The sequence below is a fragment of the Corythoichthys intestinalis genome, chromosome 5, assembly GCF_030265065.1.
Source record: "Corythoichthys intestinalis isolate RoL2023-P3 chromosome 5, ASM3026506v1, whole genome shotgun sequence".
NCBI lineage: Eukaryota > Metazoa > Chordata > Actinopteri > Syngnathiformes > Syngnathidae > Corythoichthys > Corythoichthys intestinalis.
The window spans coordinates 46,734,985-46,751,910 of NC_080399.1; the positions used below are offsets into that span (position 1 = coordinate 46,734,985).

At 40.3% G+C, this 16,926-nt stretch overlaps 1 long non-coding RNA gene across 1 annotated transcript; it reads left to right on the forward strand.

Annotated features, from left to right (window-relative positions):
- Positions 1-14,536: 14,536 nt before the first annotated feature.
- LOC130915950 (uncharacterized) lies at positions 14,537-16,060 on the forward strand. Its single transcript, XR_009063199.1, has 3 exons — positions 14,537-14,819; positions 15,015-15,143; positions 15,375-16,060. It is a non-coding gene; the product is annotated as an uncharacterized LOC130915950 (long non-coding RNA).
- Positions 16,061-16,926: the final 866 nt, after the last annotated feature.

The following is a 16,926-nucleotide window of genomic DNA, read 5'->3' on the forward strand; positions in this document are numbered from 1 at the left end:
AATTAGTCAGTTAATGTGTGAGAGTCAAAACATGTTTACCTTTTGTACTGTTTACCAAACTAAGTAATGCCAACATACTGTATTTGTTTTAAATTGTGTTGGTCCTTCTAAGTTAACTCCCTTCACCATTGCTTCAGGAAGCACAATGAAATGTTGTTCGTAAGATTACGAATTTGCCAGATGGAGGGCTGGGGTCAACAGGATGTCTTCTGGTAAAGGCAGAGGTTGAGCAAACTACCCCCTGTGAATCCACTGTTTGAGCCGTTGACACTGAGCACAGTTGGATTGGCTGTGGCTATAATGCGAACATGGCAAAAGCTCAGAGGGCTCGAACTCCGACGGCCCAGTCACTCAGACGTCCTGGAGAGAATTTGTCTGCATGTCTGAGCTGAAGACCACTAATCCTAGTTGCAATAGCCATACCAGTGAGTGGTCTCCATCGTGATGGTGAACAACAATAATATGTTCTAATCTTTTTTTTTTTTTGTTCTTCGGCTCTGTCTTAACTTTGCATGTTATTTTTTTTCCCCGAACAAACTTAAAGAGCACATATTATACTTTTAAAACCAAAATTAAAATGGTTTTTCACCATCTAAAGTCACTTTGTGCAACTGGGTATGTTCCCAGAACTCAAGGATCTAAAATAGATGCACCTTCTTTTCTGTGTTGACAGAGCTTTCTGTACTTAATGTTTTCTTTTCCAATCCAAAAGGCAAAAAACTGACATCTCAGACTAAAAATCACGTTATAATTTGGCGTTGCCACGACAACTTGGCAATGTATCACCTTATACCCACTGAAACGGTGGTTTTATTGAAGAAAATTAAAACATTTCACTTACGTTTTCATCTGTTTGTTGTTGAATGGAAGGAACTTCTCCAGCGTCATGTAAAACAAACTTTGTTGGCAAAGAATCCTGTCCCCATTGTAAATAAAATTAATTGTCACATAGGCACTGCCGCGGGAGTTACATGTAAAGGCTGTTTCAAACTAGCGGCAGCCTAGTGTGAAGGATTCAGCAACCCATTCATTGTGTATGTAGGAGCGGACTTCTCGGCAAAAGTGAGTGGTGGACGGCAGTTTTGGGCAGAACTGAATGTTTGAATGAATTTGTGCCGAGAGGTGAGGCAAATGCCGCACTGCTGACGTCAACAATGCATCCAATAGCAGAGGGCCGGGTATACTTATATCTGTGCTATCAGGCTGTTTTGGGGCACTGATATACGCAAATCACAATTGACCAAAATGGATACATGCGCTTTTTCGCAAGCTCTGGGACAGTCGAAAAATGACTCTCTTAACTCTACATGCTAAACTTAATGGTACCTCGATGTTCGTTTGTGTGGAAATGTAGTTCACGAACGACAAAAAAACTTCACCTTCTCACCGAAACTAGTAAAACTCTTTACATGGCTAGTATAATGCCCCCTTTTCGTTGAAATAGGACAAGCGTCAGCGATGGCTCGGCATACTCTGTCATTGGCTACAGAGGCGCTCATTCAGGCAAGTTTATCTCTGCCTCACGTTCTCAAGTTGGCCCGCATGGAACCTTGGCCAAAACGGGTGAAGGAAAATGATCACGTGCTCAAGGCCTACAATCCATGAACTGGCAGCGGAATCACTCCCAAATGTTGTACTATCCTACGTGACTTGCAGCTGACTTATAGGTCAAAGATTTGGTAAATCCTATTGACCTGAAAAAGCGAAGTGTGGACTAGGTGGCCTAACACTTGGCCCAGTTACACGAGTTCTGTCAGAAGGAAAGGAGCAAAATTCCAGCCAACTATTAAGAGATGATTGTGGAAGGATGTCTTAAACAGTTAACCTAAGTAACATCAGAGTGCATGATGCCCAATTCGTTCATTTGTTTTTTTGTTAGTTCCAATATTTTTGAGTAGCCTTTCATATTGCAGTGGCAACTTTTGAATATTTTATGTTGCCTTAGCCAAAATTTTTTTAACGTGATAGTTTTACGTGTGGTATCAAGAAGCAAAAGGAATCGCTCGTTCACGTCTGTTGCTTGTTTTGTTGAATAGCTGTGGCATATTTCACTTGTTGATGACATATAGATCGGATTTGTACAGCTGAGCGTTCATTGTTGAGTCATGAAATACTTATCAAATTTATATCCACACATAGAAAAAGGCCCAAGTCGAATTTGAAAACATCAGAATCGGACAGTTCATACTGCATGAAAATATCAGTTATTTGTCACATATCGACAAAAAAAACAGAATTGACCTGCTGTGTGAATATAGCCTTAGGTGTTTTCAAAATCGATGAAATAACTAACAATTTCTGTTTGAAAAAAGATAAATAATTGCCCTTAATGAACAACATTTTTCAGATCAGTGGATGTTGTAATTGTCAACTGTGGTCCTGTGAAGCCCTTTGAGACATTTGTCGTGATTAGGGGCAATATGAATACATATGACTTGACTCGACTCATTGTTTTGTCATTGAACAAATAACAAACAATTTTGATCATTCCAATTCAAGTCGGTGAGGAAAAGTTTGTACCGATTTTAGGGTTCCTGTTTTTTATTATAGTATAATCTATGTCAATATGTGCATCTTCTGAGATTGTCTCTTCTAGTTTTTGGGGAGCCCTGCGGGCAGGGGTAGAACATGGTTGGGAAATGCTTTGGAGTCTGACTAATCTCATTGCATTGACTTCCTAACTGTCATTTAGGGCTATTTGAGTTTGCCTAAAAAGAAAATCCCGATTATTTTCTTTGAAATCCGATATTCCGATATCGATTACGATGTCTTGGCAAAATAAAAATAATGACAAAGTTTTGGGAATGTTTTCTCTTTAAACTTATATTTTCTTTATTAGAATGGAAAGTGCCAGTGAATTTAACACTGTCAATACAGAGAAGAATCCCGTTGGCTTATGAGCATTTTATCTACACAACAGACTCCAGCTCTGTACCTAATTAAAACAATGATGAAAGAAGAAAATGCATATACTTATGAAACACAAGCAAACATGAGAAATGGATGTCTGTCAGTCAGTCTGTAAACTAAATAGTCAGTCAGCAAGTCAGTCTGCCAAACAGCTAGCCAGCCAGTCAATTAAGTCAGTCAGGTGAAGTAGCTCATGGTGATGTGCCGTCACATTTCTCTCTGGTCTTACTTAAGGATTAGTGCAAGACTGTCACTCAATAATAACAACATGGAAGGTGGCAATCACCTTGTTGCAACAAACACAAATATGCAGTGCACTGAAGTTAACAAATAGAATGACCCCTTAGATTTATGAGAACCTCATCTTTACAAAAGACATCAGGTCAAACACATTAATGGCCCAATAAGCAATGCGCATAAAGATTCATTTTTTGTGTTTGTTTTAGTTACTGCTGTAATCTAGTAGCAGCAATCTTGACAGGAAAACAAGACAGAGGGACAGACACATGCACACGCTCACCCAGACTGACTGACAGACAGACAGACAGACAGACAGACAGACAGACAGACAGACAGACAGAAACACACGCACACGCATATACATTCATACTTGTGGTATATGTAGTGCAGGGGTCGGGAACCTATGGCTCGCGAGCCATATCTGGCTCTTTTGACGGCCGCATCTAGCTCGCAGACAAATCTTTAATTATATATATAAAAAAAAAATTTTTTTTAAAAGCCTCGTTATACTCCTTTGCGCGTTGCTCAAAACGGCGACGATCCCCGGCGACTAGAAAGCCGGTTCGCAGTTATTTTAGTTTGAAAGTGGCAAACATACATGTCGTTGCGTCCATCTATCTATTTATCTGTCTATCAATCGCATTGGCAACGCAGATGAGGCAGACACTGATCGAGTGGGGCCGCCGTATTTTGCTGTCAAAAAGAGCGGCCGATGTGCGCATGTGCGTAGTAATTTTCCCACGGTTTTAGTTTCGTTTTCCCCGCTAATTTCAGAAACCCTTTTGAGAAGATGGCAAAAAGAAAAAAAGACGAGGAGTATCGTACTTTTCAGCAGGAATGGACAGAGGAATTTGCCTTTGTGAAGAGAGCAGGTTCTGCGGTGTGTCTAATATGCAATGATAAAATTGCGTCTTTGAAAGGGTCAAATATAAAGCGGCACTTCGACACCCGCCATACTACATTTGCATCGAAATATCCAGCGGGGGACAACAGGAAGAAAGCATGTCAAGAGCTTCTTACAAGAGTGCAAGCTAGTCAGTAGCAACAGAAAAGTCAGTTTCAGTTCAAAATCGATTAATGGAACAGCCTTACTGACATTATTACAGAACAGAAAATAATACAAACCACATTTGCCTTGTTAACTGGCTGACGGTATATTTGAACAGTTTGGACTTGTTTCAGTAATGCCATCTTTCGTAACACGTTCAAACACTACATACAAGACTGGGCTAGCAGACAGGCTCAAGTGACACTTCACAGGTGGACTGAGTTCAGACAAGATGTAGTTTCGTAAAATACATGAGCTGTTTTTCTATCAAATGATCAGAGGAGGACATGGTGCAACACTTCTGAAAATAAAGAATGTGCCATAGGCCTCTGGGAGTAACACAGCTGATAATGTCTGAAATTCATGAATCAATATTTTTGGGTTTAGCTTTTCAGATACCACTGAAAAAGATTGTTTGATACACCATTGATAAAAACTCTACAAGCACACGCACAACACATACACTGACAGGACAATACTTAGGCACATAAACAACCTAATCAACATGATAAAACTGTGAAAACAATAATTTGCAGGGCCAAACTGTTACCATTAATACATTTATTGATTGTATGGGTATTTTTAGCCATATACTGTCAGTTTTAAATAATATATGACGGGGCCGGATGTATGGGGGGGCACGGCCCACCCAGACGTGAGTCGTAGCTACCCTATCAAAATGTCGGGAATATCTATTGTAGCAATTGGATAGTGAAGATAGATTGGACAGAGAACACACGGAGAGTTGGTCTTACCTACTTTTTTATTGCAGGATTAACGGTTACTGTTGGCCGCAACCACGCCGAACAAGCAATCACCAAAACAAGCTGTTTTTTCAACTTCGTTTGTTATCCGCGCGCTTCCTCTCTCTCCTCCAGATACATTCTCGCAGTCGGACATCCGGACATTAATGACGTCACCAGCCATAACAAAGTGTCGCCATATTGAAATGGGGGCAAAACACGAGTCACAAGCGGGTTGCTCTGTCGTGCATTGAAGTGCAAACGCGTTGAACTTTTGTCTTATTTGCAGTCTTTTTTCGGAATGACTAAACGTTGCCGTGTTGCGGGTTGTAACACAAGGAAGAGTTCGGAGCCGCATTTGAAATTCTTCATTCTTCCTTGTGAGACGAAAAGGACAAGCAAATGGCTGAAAGCAATCAATCGAGGAACAGTAAAAGAAGACGGTTCGTGGACCATTCTCGCCAGTGGGAACCTCAATCCAGGCACATTTACGTTTGCTGCCGACATTTTATTACTGGTGAGTAAACTCTAATCGATTTTTGTTGCCCCAATTAGCTGCTAGGATTCAATAGATTAGGCAGTGGTTATTATTACCGTAACCGACAACTCGCAAAGCGTTATTTTTCTTTTGCCGTGAATTGCTCTGATCGGTCAATCGGTATATTATTGTCCTGGTGGGAATTGGTTATTTTGCCGTGACGTGTTCACGGCTAAATAATGCTTGGAGGCGAATTACCGGTTACGGCAGAAATAATCACTCTGTATATACTACCAGTTTTCTTAGTTCCACACAGTTCATATTCATCGTAATTGATAAAGGTCAGCTTACTGGGTGACTTTATGAGGTAGTTGTAGATGTTTACGATCTCCACTGCAGGCAATTCCTTTGGATTGTTTATCCAGCTATCAGCTGCGACTTTGTATGGGCAGATTTGCAGGCCAATACATGCTAATTTTAAGTTGTATCGCCTCTTCGCGTCTGTCGGCAGTGACTCGGGATAATAGTAAGCCATGTTTAAGACGTCTTTATGAGAAAAAGACGCAAAACACAGCAGAAATATATGAATTTCAAACAACGTTTGTGTACCGATGTTTACCTGTAAGTGTCCCCATCTCAAAATGGCGACACGTTGCTATGCGAGATGACGTCATCATGACATCACGCCGACTGCGAGAATAAGTACGGTAGATAGATGAATGAAAAAAAACAAAACAAATACAAATAAACCCCCCAAAAATTAATGCAGCCTAGACAGGACACAAGCCAGTGTCCTACTTGCGCAGGTCCCAAGCCCGGAGAAATGCAGAGGGTAAAAAAACCTGCATTGGGGGTGCCGCCTCAAGATTTCTTGGTGCCCACTCTGGTGGGTGAACCAACATCCAGGCCTGATATACGATATATATTGAATACCCACATAGACTACAAAATCTAACAGTTAAAAAAAAATACAAAAAACAAGCACATATAATTGCACCAATAAAATGTAAAAACATTATACACTATACTTATATATAAACATTTTGACCTGTTTGTGGTGGTTAGCTGCATATAAACACCTGTCCACCCCATACGATGAGGAAGACTCCACTTCTTAACATGGTCAATACCAAAGAGCTGTTAAAAGATACAAGAGAAAGAATTGTAGACCTGGACAGGGTTACAGCGCAATTGCCAAACAGCTTGGTGGTATAAAATCCACCATTGGAGCAATTATTAGAAAAGGGAAGAAGCTAAACATGTCTGACAATCTCCCTTGGACTGGGCTCCATGCAAGATATACCACGTAGGGTCTCAATGATCCTAAGAATGGTGAGGAAACATCCAAAACTACACAGGAGGAGCTGGTCAATGACCTGAAAGGAGCTGGGAACACCATTTCCAAGGTTACTATTAGTAATTCACTAAGACGTCATGGTTTAAAATCATACAGTACATGGCACGGAAGATTCCAGGCTCGTTTTAAGTGCGCCAATTACCATTTGGATGATCCAGAGGAGTCATGGGAGAAAGTCATGTAGTCATATGAGATCAAAATGGAACTTTTTGGTCTTAATTCCACTCACAATGTTTGGAGGAAGAAGAATGATGAGTACCATCCCAAGAACACCATCCTGACTGTGAAGCACGAGGGTGGTAGCATCATGCTTTGGGGGTGTTTTTCTGCATATGGGACTAGACCAGTGCTTCTTAAATATTTTCTGTTACGCCCCCCCCCAAGGAAGACGTAAATGTTTCGCGCCCCCCCCAAACTCTGCCACCACTGTAAATAGTATCATTTATCTATAATATTACTATTATAAGTACGCCTCTGCCTCACATTGTGTCCTTTTTTTCTATCAGAGAAAATAACAGATCAACTTATAATGTATAACTTTATTCACATTGTTTTGTTTGTAACAGAAAAGACAACGCACATCATTTTGCCTGAATTAAAAAAAAAAGTCACATCCATACTGTAAAAATACACTCAAGGTACATTTTTGATCATTTGATTCTGAAAAATAAAATCAGTAAATAATAACAAATTCAAATTGATTAGAAACATTAACTCATGAGGACAATATGCCCAAAAAAATTGACCGAAAAACAAAACTGAATAGAAGAAAAAAAAAAAAAAAAGATTGTCATTGGATAGTAGGACAGTTTTTATTTTCGCTGCTCGCTGCTCAAAGTATCAGCTCCAGTTTGCAATGGTGTGGGGTTATTTTGCACTGAGCATGTGAACAGTGCTCACTGGTTTACTGATATAACACTGACAAAGCGGGACGATTGTTGGCAATATTCGGCATGTTTTTGCTGAAAAACAACCAAGCGGCTTATCGATGAGCTTGGGCTCTAATGTCTTTAGGTGGCATCTTAATTGATTTGGCTTCCGGCTGTCCGCTATAATCATTTTTAGACAGAGAAAACAGTGGTCTTTCCTCATCTACCACTGTATTAAATGAAAAAAGCGCATTCTCAGCAGCCGAAGGAGAACCGTAGGTGAGGGCGGTCGTCGTAGCTATCCCAAGCCGAAAATGGTACTTCTTGGGCGGACACGTGAGAACCGGAGAAGACAGTGGGTCGCTGCATGAGTCCGGCAGCCGGAAAACGGCTTTCGAAAATGGCGCACAGCTCTTCATATCTCTCTTCTGTGTGGTCTTGCTTACTTCAAAAATACTGTGCACACTTTGAAAATGAGAGCGCCGCTGCCACCCACTGAGTGGATGTGCAAGTACACTTTATTCTAGTATGGCAAAAAAAAAAAAAAAAAAAAGCATGTTCCCGAGGTCACATGCGCCATCCCTGGCATCGCTCTGCGCCCGGGCGCGCCCCACTATTTGAGAAGTACTGGACTAGACAAATGCACTGTATTAAGGAGAGGAATAACCTCCTTCCCTCAGTTAGAGCATGAAAATGGGTCTTGACTGGGTCTTCCAATATGACAATGGCCTGAAGCAGACAGTCAGAATCACCAAGGAGTGGCTTTGTAAAAAGCATATCAAGGTTTTGGATGGACTTAGCCAGTTTCCAGACCCAAACCCAATAGAACATTTTTTGAAGGATGCTTAAACTATGTGTTTCTCAGTGACAGCCCAGAAACATGATTGATCTACACAAGATCTGTGTGGAGCAGTGGTGCAAAATCCCTGCTACAGTCTGTGAAAACCTTGTGAAACGTGGCCTCTGTAATTATAATCAAAGGCTACTGTACCAAATACTGAAATTGATTTTCTCAGGTGTTCCAATACTCTACTTATGTGCAGCACTACAATACAAATAAATTGTTAAAAAAAAACACTATACACTGTGATTTCCGGATTGTTTTTCTTTAGATTGTCTTTCACAGTGGACAAGCACCTACAATGAAAATTACAAACCCGCCCATCATTTCTGAGTGAGAGAACTTGCAGGGTGTTCAAATACTTAATTTTCCTCACTGTATTTGACATTGACATCATAGTAAATAGCAGTTGAACTTCATAAATAAATTTAATACTGAGATTAGGATTTGTCCACTTGCTCTCCATGCGGAGATTGGTCCGACAGGTGTAAAGCACCCCCTCCTGGGTGAAAACTCAGTCAGCCAATGAAAAGTGAGACCAATCATGTCGTACCAATGAGACGTTGCAGAAGAGTACACAGCAGTGTTTCCCACTTGCTGTGAGTGAGCGTGTGTTATCTTCTCTGGAATAACAGAGGCCTTCATTCATACTCAGGTCTTTATAACTCGCCAAAGAAAGACTAATTTGGGTGGAGGTTTTCTTTTTTTGCTGGAGCGGGGAGTAAAGGGGGGGGCAGAATAGGGGGAGCTGTATTGTTTGCCTAATCCGTAGTGACTGGGAAGTTGTATGCTGTGCAAATAATGCATATTTGAGTAGCTCTGTCCAAAGTAAAGCCCCTTCTGGCCCAAACGTTGAGATAAGCGCTCAGTTTGGTTTTATGGGGAAAGAAATGTCTTAACGGTCTTTTATTTTGGCTTGCTCCCATGCCATCATTTTCTCTAAAATAAATGAATGGTGTAAAAACCACTAGATGTACTAATAGGAAGGAGATGTCAAATGAATGGTCGATTGTAAAAATCTTGCTTTAAATACATCTGTGTACAAAAATAACACTGTTGTGGTTATTCTATTCTCTCACCCAATGTGTTCATTTTTTTCTGAGTAGCTTTATAAATATATGTATGGCGGAAAACACCGGCAAGGCTGAAAAAGCAGCTTCTGCTTTTGCACTCCTATTTAAAATAAACTGCTATATTTTAAACCAAAAGAACTGTTGTGTTTGATAGAGCAATATATTTATATGCTGCCATAGCAGTTTCATGGCGCAGTATGCCCCCGGACTATTTTTAATTTGTCTTACCCTGGAGACCCCAGTTTACAGACAATGTGCAACCGCTTTTGTTTCAACCCAGTCATAAAAAGAAGGTTAGTAGTTATATTTAGGGCCCGAGCACTAAGCGTGCGAAGGCCCTATTGTTTTGCAAAGGATTATTATTATTTTAATTTTTTTTCATGGCAAATGAAAAAGGCCAATTTGGAGGCCTGAACATGCACGAAGTCACCCAAATTTGCACATACGTGCGGAAAATTGTAAATTTCGATAATTTTGCAACGTTGCAAAAAAATGTAACAAAATGGCTCAGTGGCGCCCCGTTGAAATTTTAAAATTCGCCTATAACATTAGGGTCCGTCAGCGTAGAGCAATGAAATTTGGGGAGTGTCCAAAACCGCTCCAAAAAAGCATTGGCACCCATATTCCAAACCCAACAGGAAATCGGTTATTTTGGATCGAATATGAAATTTTTATCGATTTACAGGGTGCACATTTGAGACCTTATCGCCGAGGGAGTTAGTTGGATCATCTTCAAAATTGGTGAGACTGTTAATGAGACATATGAGATCTTAAGTTTTGAAAATGGTGCGTTTTCATTCACGGGTCTGACCTGGGCGTGGTGCCAAAGTCGGCCATTTTTTCGGCAAAATGACAAATTCAGTAAATGACTAATAGTTCTTTGACACAACGTTCAATCTTTTTCATATCTGGCATGTATGTACGGTATCCCACCCTTAACACGAGTGCATTGAAACATTACTCATTAGGCCTAGCGCCCCCTAGTGAAAACAGGAAATGCCTTTTTTTACGAGACAGGCTCCTCCTCCAAGGGAAAAAAATCTGTTGACCTCAAACATGTTTCAGGGGAGCCTCAAGACATGTGTTCAGGTGCCTGATGAAAAATATTGAGGTTTCGTTGAAGCGGAGAGGTCCAAACCAGAAGTGAAAATGACCGTCAACAATTTGTCTCGCCAAAAACTTTGAACAGTCATAACTCGGCAGATATCCAACATATCTGTGCCAAATTTCCCGTGTTTGTTGAGAGTCATACCCTGCAGAGTCTTCTAAGGCTCATTTGCATCAACTCTACAGTGCCAACTAGTGGCGACAGAAAGAAGTTTTAAAAAAGGCCTCTCCTATTGGGTTTTTTCAACGTAGAGCGATGAAATTTGGGGAGTAGATACCTTATGCCTAACTGCTCCAAAAAGCCTCTTGCATCCATATTCCAAATCCAACAGGAAATCGGGTATTTTGGATCGAATGTGAAATTTTTATCGGTTCACAGTAGGAGTTTACATTTGGAAGCTTGAACATGCACGAAAACTCACCAAGATTTGCACATACATGCGGCTTTGCGTAACGTTCAATAATCTTGCAACATTACAAAAACATGTAACAAAATGGCTCAGTGGCGCCCCCTTGAATTTTTCAAAAAGGCCTCTCCATTTAGGTTTTTTCAACGTAGAGGGATGAAATTCGGAGAGTCGTTACCTTGTACAAAACTGCTCCAAAAAGTCTCTTGCGCGTGCATTCCAAACCCAACAGGAAATTGGGTATTTTGGATTGAATGTGAAATTTTTATAGATTTACAGTGTGCACATTTGAGACCTTGACACCTAGGGAATTTGTTTGATCATCCTCCAAATTGACGAGACTGTTCATGAGGGATATGAAATCTTAAGTTATCAAAATGGTGTGTTTTCATTCACGCACCTGACCTGGGCGGGGTGCCAAAGTCGGCCATTTTTTCGGCAAAACACCGAATTCGAAAAATTACTGATAACTCCCTCATACATTGTTCAATCTATTTTAAATCTGGCATGTGTGTGAGGTATCCCAGCCTGAGCAGGAATGGATTGAAAATTTACCATTTGTGCCTGGCGCCTACTCTAAAGGGAAAAAAGTCAATCTACCTCAAACCTGCATAAGGGGAGCCTTAAGACATGTGTTCAGATGCCTGATGAAAATGACTGAGGTTTGGTTGAAGCAGAAGGGTCCAACAGGAAAGTGATAATGACTGTCACCATTCTGTCTCTCCACACATTTTGAACACTCATAACTTGGTAGATACAGTGCCTTGCAAAAGTATTCGGCCCCCTTGAATCTTGCAACCTTTCGCCACATTTCAGGCTTCAAACATAAAGATATGAAATTCAATTTTTTTGTCAAGAATCAACAACAAGTGGGACACAATCGTGAAGTGGAACAACATTTATTGGATAATTTAAACTTTTTTAACAAATAAAAAACTGAAAAGTGGGGCGTGCAATATTACTCGGCCCCTTTACTTTCAGTGCAGCAAACTCACTCCAGAAGTTCAGTGAGGATCTCTGAATGATCCAATGTTGTCCTAAATGACCGATGATGATAAATAGAATCCACCTGTGTGTAATCAAGTCTCCGTATAAATGCACCTGCTCTGTGATAGTCTCAGGGTTCTGTTTAAAGTGCAGAGAGCATTATGAAAACCAAGGAACACACCAGGCAGGTCCGAGATACTGTTGTGGAGAAGTTTAAAGCCGAATTTGGATACAAAAAGATTTCCCAAGCTTTAAACATCTCAAGGAGCACTGTGCAAGCCATCATATTGAAATGGAAGGAGCATCAGACCACTGCAAATCTACCAAGACCCGACCGTCCTTCCAAACTTTCTTCTCAAACAAGGAGAAAACTGATCAGAGATGCAGCCAAGAGGCCCATGATCACTCTGGATGAACCGCAGAGATCTACAGCTGAGGTGGGAGAGTCTGTCCATAGGACAACAATCAGTCGTACACTGCACAAATCTGGTCTTTATGGAAGAGTGGCAAGAAGAAAGCCATTTCTCAAAGATATCCATAAAAAGTCTCGTTTAAAGTTTGCCACAAGCCACCTGGGAGACACACCAAACATGTGGAAGAAGGTGCTCTGGTCAGATGAAACCAAAATTGAACTTTTTGGCCACAATGCAAAACGATATGTTTGGCGTAAAAGCAACACAGCTCATCACCCTGAACACACCATCCCCACTGTCAAACATGGTGGTGGCAGCATCATGGTTTGGGCCTGCTTTTCTTCAGCAGGGACAGGGAAGATGGTTAAAATTGACGGGAAGATGGATGCAGCCAAATACAGGAACATTCTGGAGGAAAACCTGTTGGTATCTGCACAAGACCTGAGACTGGGACGGAGATTTATCTTCCAACAGGACAATGATCCAAAACATAAAGCCAAATCTACAATGGAATGGTTCAAAAATAAATGTATCCAGGTGTTAGAATGGCCAAGTCAAAGTCCAGACCTGAATCCAATCGAGAATCTGTGGAAAGAGCTGAAGACTGCTGTTCACAAATACTCTCCATCCAACCTCACTGAGCTCGAGCTGTTTTGCAAGGAAGAATGGGCAAGAATGTCAGTCTCTCGATGTGCAAAACTGATAGAAACATACCCCAAGCGACTTGCAGCTGTAATTGGAGCAAAAGGTGGCGCTACAAAGTATTAACGCAAGGGGGCCGAATAATATTGCACGCTCCACTTTTCAGTTTTTTATTTGTTAAAAAAGTTTAAATTATCCAATAAATTTTGTTCCACTTCACGATTGTGTCCCACTTGTTGTTGATTCTTGACAAAAAAATTAAAATTTTATATCTTTATGTTTGAAGCCTGAAATGTGGCGAAAGGTTGCAAGGTTCAAGGGGGCCGAATACTTTTGCAAGGCACTGTATACAAGATATCTGCTCCAAACTTCCCATGCTTGGTGAGAGTCTTACCCTGAAGAGTCCAGTAGTGGTCATTTGCATCGACTCTGTAGCGCCAACTAGTGGCAGCAGAATTTGTGGCCATTGCATGCTCGAAAACTCAAAAACAATTTTTCATCCCAAAAAAAGAAGTGAGTTTAAAGCATGTTAAATTCTCATTAGATGATTAGAGGGGGGCTGTCTGCCACCACCCCGACCTGCGTGACGTCTGAGTTGCGCCAAAGTGTGAGGGCCCGTTCAGTCCTGCTTGCAGGCCTAGTTATTGTTTGAAATGTCTATCATTTTTAGCTTTGAATCATTAAATACATTTAAAAGGGTAAATATTTGAAAAAGAAAATCTCGACCACTCCTTGTTGTCTGTGAGTTCTGCATCACGGCCCTTGTTTTATTACCGTTTTTCACCCATAAATTCTCCACAAAGCCCGACTGTGGCCATTCACAGCTGCGTCTTGACACTCTGTGGTACATGCTCCACGGAGTTTTGGGATCAAAACAAGGTAAGTATGCGCTTATATCTCATTAAAATCCTGGTGTCTCTAATTATGGTCTTTCATGCTCTTACCTTGAGTTACCAGAAAGCCACAAAAAGACATACATTGCAGTCGAACACTAGTGCGAGGATTATGCACGCAGCAGGCTAACTGACTAGCATACTGTCCATTATGTTTTCGACCCTTGTTGCCGCTTCACACCGGCTAGTGGTGCCTCATTGGGATCATGTACATTTTACTTGACAGGCTTCTATATATGGAGGACCAAAGCTGCCAAAATTAAAAATAAAAGTAATTAAAAATAAATCAATAAAAGGCAAAATATAAACGACTATAAATACAAAATAAGAATTAAGATACAAAAACTAAAAATAAATCCAAAAATAAAGATGGAAATAAATAGCTAATTAAATAAAAGTAAAAATAAAAATGAATATATATACAAAAATAAGAAATTACATTAAAAATGTAAGAATAAATACAAAAATAAATGTGGAAATAAATACAAAAATAAATATATTGATTCAAATAAATGTCAATCAATAAATAAAAGCGCTTTGCCTTATATTTACTTATTTCATTGTCAGCGCCAACTTGCAAGTGGAAATGTAATTCAAATGAGGGGGCGTTCCTAAGGGTGCCATGGGTTGAACTATTCGCTTATTGGTTGATCGACATTCGATTTCTGAAATCTACTAGCCATGCCTGCCACAGATGACAGAACGTGGGTCTGAAAGTCAGGGAAACAGCCGACCTAGTTTAGTAGTCCTACTTGGTGAGAAGTGAGAGAATATGCATTATCCACCGCCGAATGTCAAAGCATGGTATAAGGTGAGTTTGTATGACAGTGGCATATTTTAAAATGAAAACTTGGTTATTCGTATGGCATGCTGCACTCTCTATATATATCTGACTGCTACTGGTATCAAAGCTACTTGTAACTGCTCCAGTGTAGCTTAGCAGAAGTTACAACTAAATTCTCATGAAAGCAAACGATATTCCTGCTCACCATAACATTGTTTTTAGAGTCTCTGACTTGAATAATTCCACTGACATCGCAACGTTGGATGCTGGGTGATTACAGGGATCCCAGGATCTCATCCAAATTCTGGGTTCAGAATGATGCAAGGACGTCTCAGGTTCCGACGTACAAAGGTTCAGGTTCATTAATAATTTGACTTGGACTATAGTTTCATTCATTCAAATGAAGTGTCAAGAGGAAATATTTGTGTTAAAAAAAAAAAAAAAAAAAGCCGAATCATGACTTTGCCATCAGGGTTAAACCATTTTGTTATTTCAAGTCCTGTTTAAACACTAGAAATTACTTCTTCAGCTTTTATGCAATGCAACTTTTTAAATTGCAACTTGTTTTCCTGTTTTTTCAAGGAGGACTTCGTGTGCAAGAATCCATGCCACGTCTGGATCCACCGGGAATTGTCCGCACACTACAACTACAAACTGTTCGCCGTAGATGATATTCTGTGCCAGCCCCCAACAGTCAAAGGCATAGCTATGGCAACCATGAAGTCATAAATTAAAGCTCTATATTGGGGGACTCGGAAGAAAGTACAAAAATATATTAAGACCATATTTTTTTCACCCATTTTGGAAAGATAAACCCATATACAGTATAATATAGACCATTTTAAATTAAGTTTAAATATTTCATGCTTTTTTTTTTAGTCTAGGGCTAGGCACATACAGATGAGGCTAATCAATAACTAAATTTGCCATATACGATGTGTGCATGTTTAGTTATATTTTAGGACTAGTTGGTTCAACTTTAAATTACATATTTGCAGTTTTATGTGATGGTCCACATGGTCATCACCCCCATGTCCATGTCAATCCCAGAAGTGCAGCTGCGACAGGCCTCGACTCCTGAAGAAATTCAGCAGATGTCAGAATTTTCTAATGTATTGAATGTCTACAACGAGACTATCCATCCTGCGTCAAATATTTGGACTTGTTTTAAATGACAGCATATAATGTTGGTTGTCGTTGATGTGACAGTACCTCAATAATGTGAAGAAACAATAAAGGCAATGATTGTTTTTCTGCAAAGTAATATTTTATTGATGACCAGTGTAATACAATACAAATGATAAACAGGCAACTGATGTACAAAAAAGGACTTCCAGCACAACTAACTCGTTCATCAAAAAAATTGTCCACTGGACACCAACATGAGCCACTTAAGGTCAGTAACTTTTTCCCCTAATACTGGCCAACTGCTCACCATCAGCATTCCCTGAAATGTAAATTTATTGCGTCTTCGGGGAGCTTTAGGGTAAAAAAAAAAAAAAAAAAAAGCACGTAGATAAGTGAGGACGAGAGATGTCTTATTGTTGAGGAACGACACCCAACCTTCCTCAGAAGTATCTAGAAGAAAATAGATGACAACGGCAAAATGGTATAATAGATTAGCTATGAAAGCATTAAACGAGACACCAGCCGGTGCAAACAGTCTCCCGGAGCACAACACGAACTTGAATGTGTGAATTTTGCTTCACTAAATTGCGCTAACGCTAAACTATTCCTTGTGAGTTTAATGTTGTTAGCAGCTTTATCCATGTCCCGCCTTGCCTCCCCTTCCTGAGACCCAATGCAAGGTATTAGCTTATGGAAGATTATATAGATTCAACATACCTCAACTGGACTTAAGTAAAAAGTTTTTAAAAAAACACACACCAAATTACCAATTTAATACGTACCTTGTCCTCATCCAACCGATTGCCAGCATCCCGTAGCCGCTTGGATTCCGACCTTCTCATCTCGTCCCATTATTTTACGAAGCAAGCAAGCAGCAGGAAGGCAGACATTACTTCGTCGATCGAGAGGATCACTGAACTGGCATGCCGATCGACCAATGGGTGAATAGTTCAACACATGTAGTACCGCCCCCTCATTTGAATAACATTTCCACTTGAACGTTGGC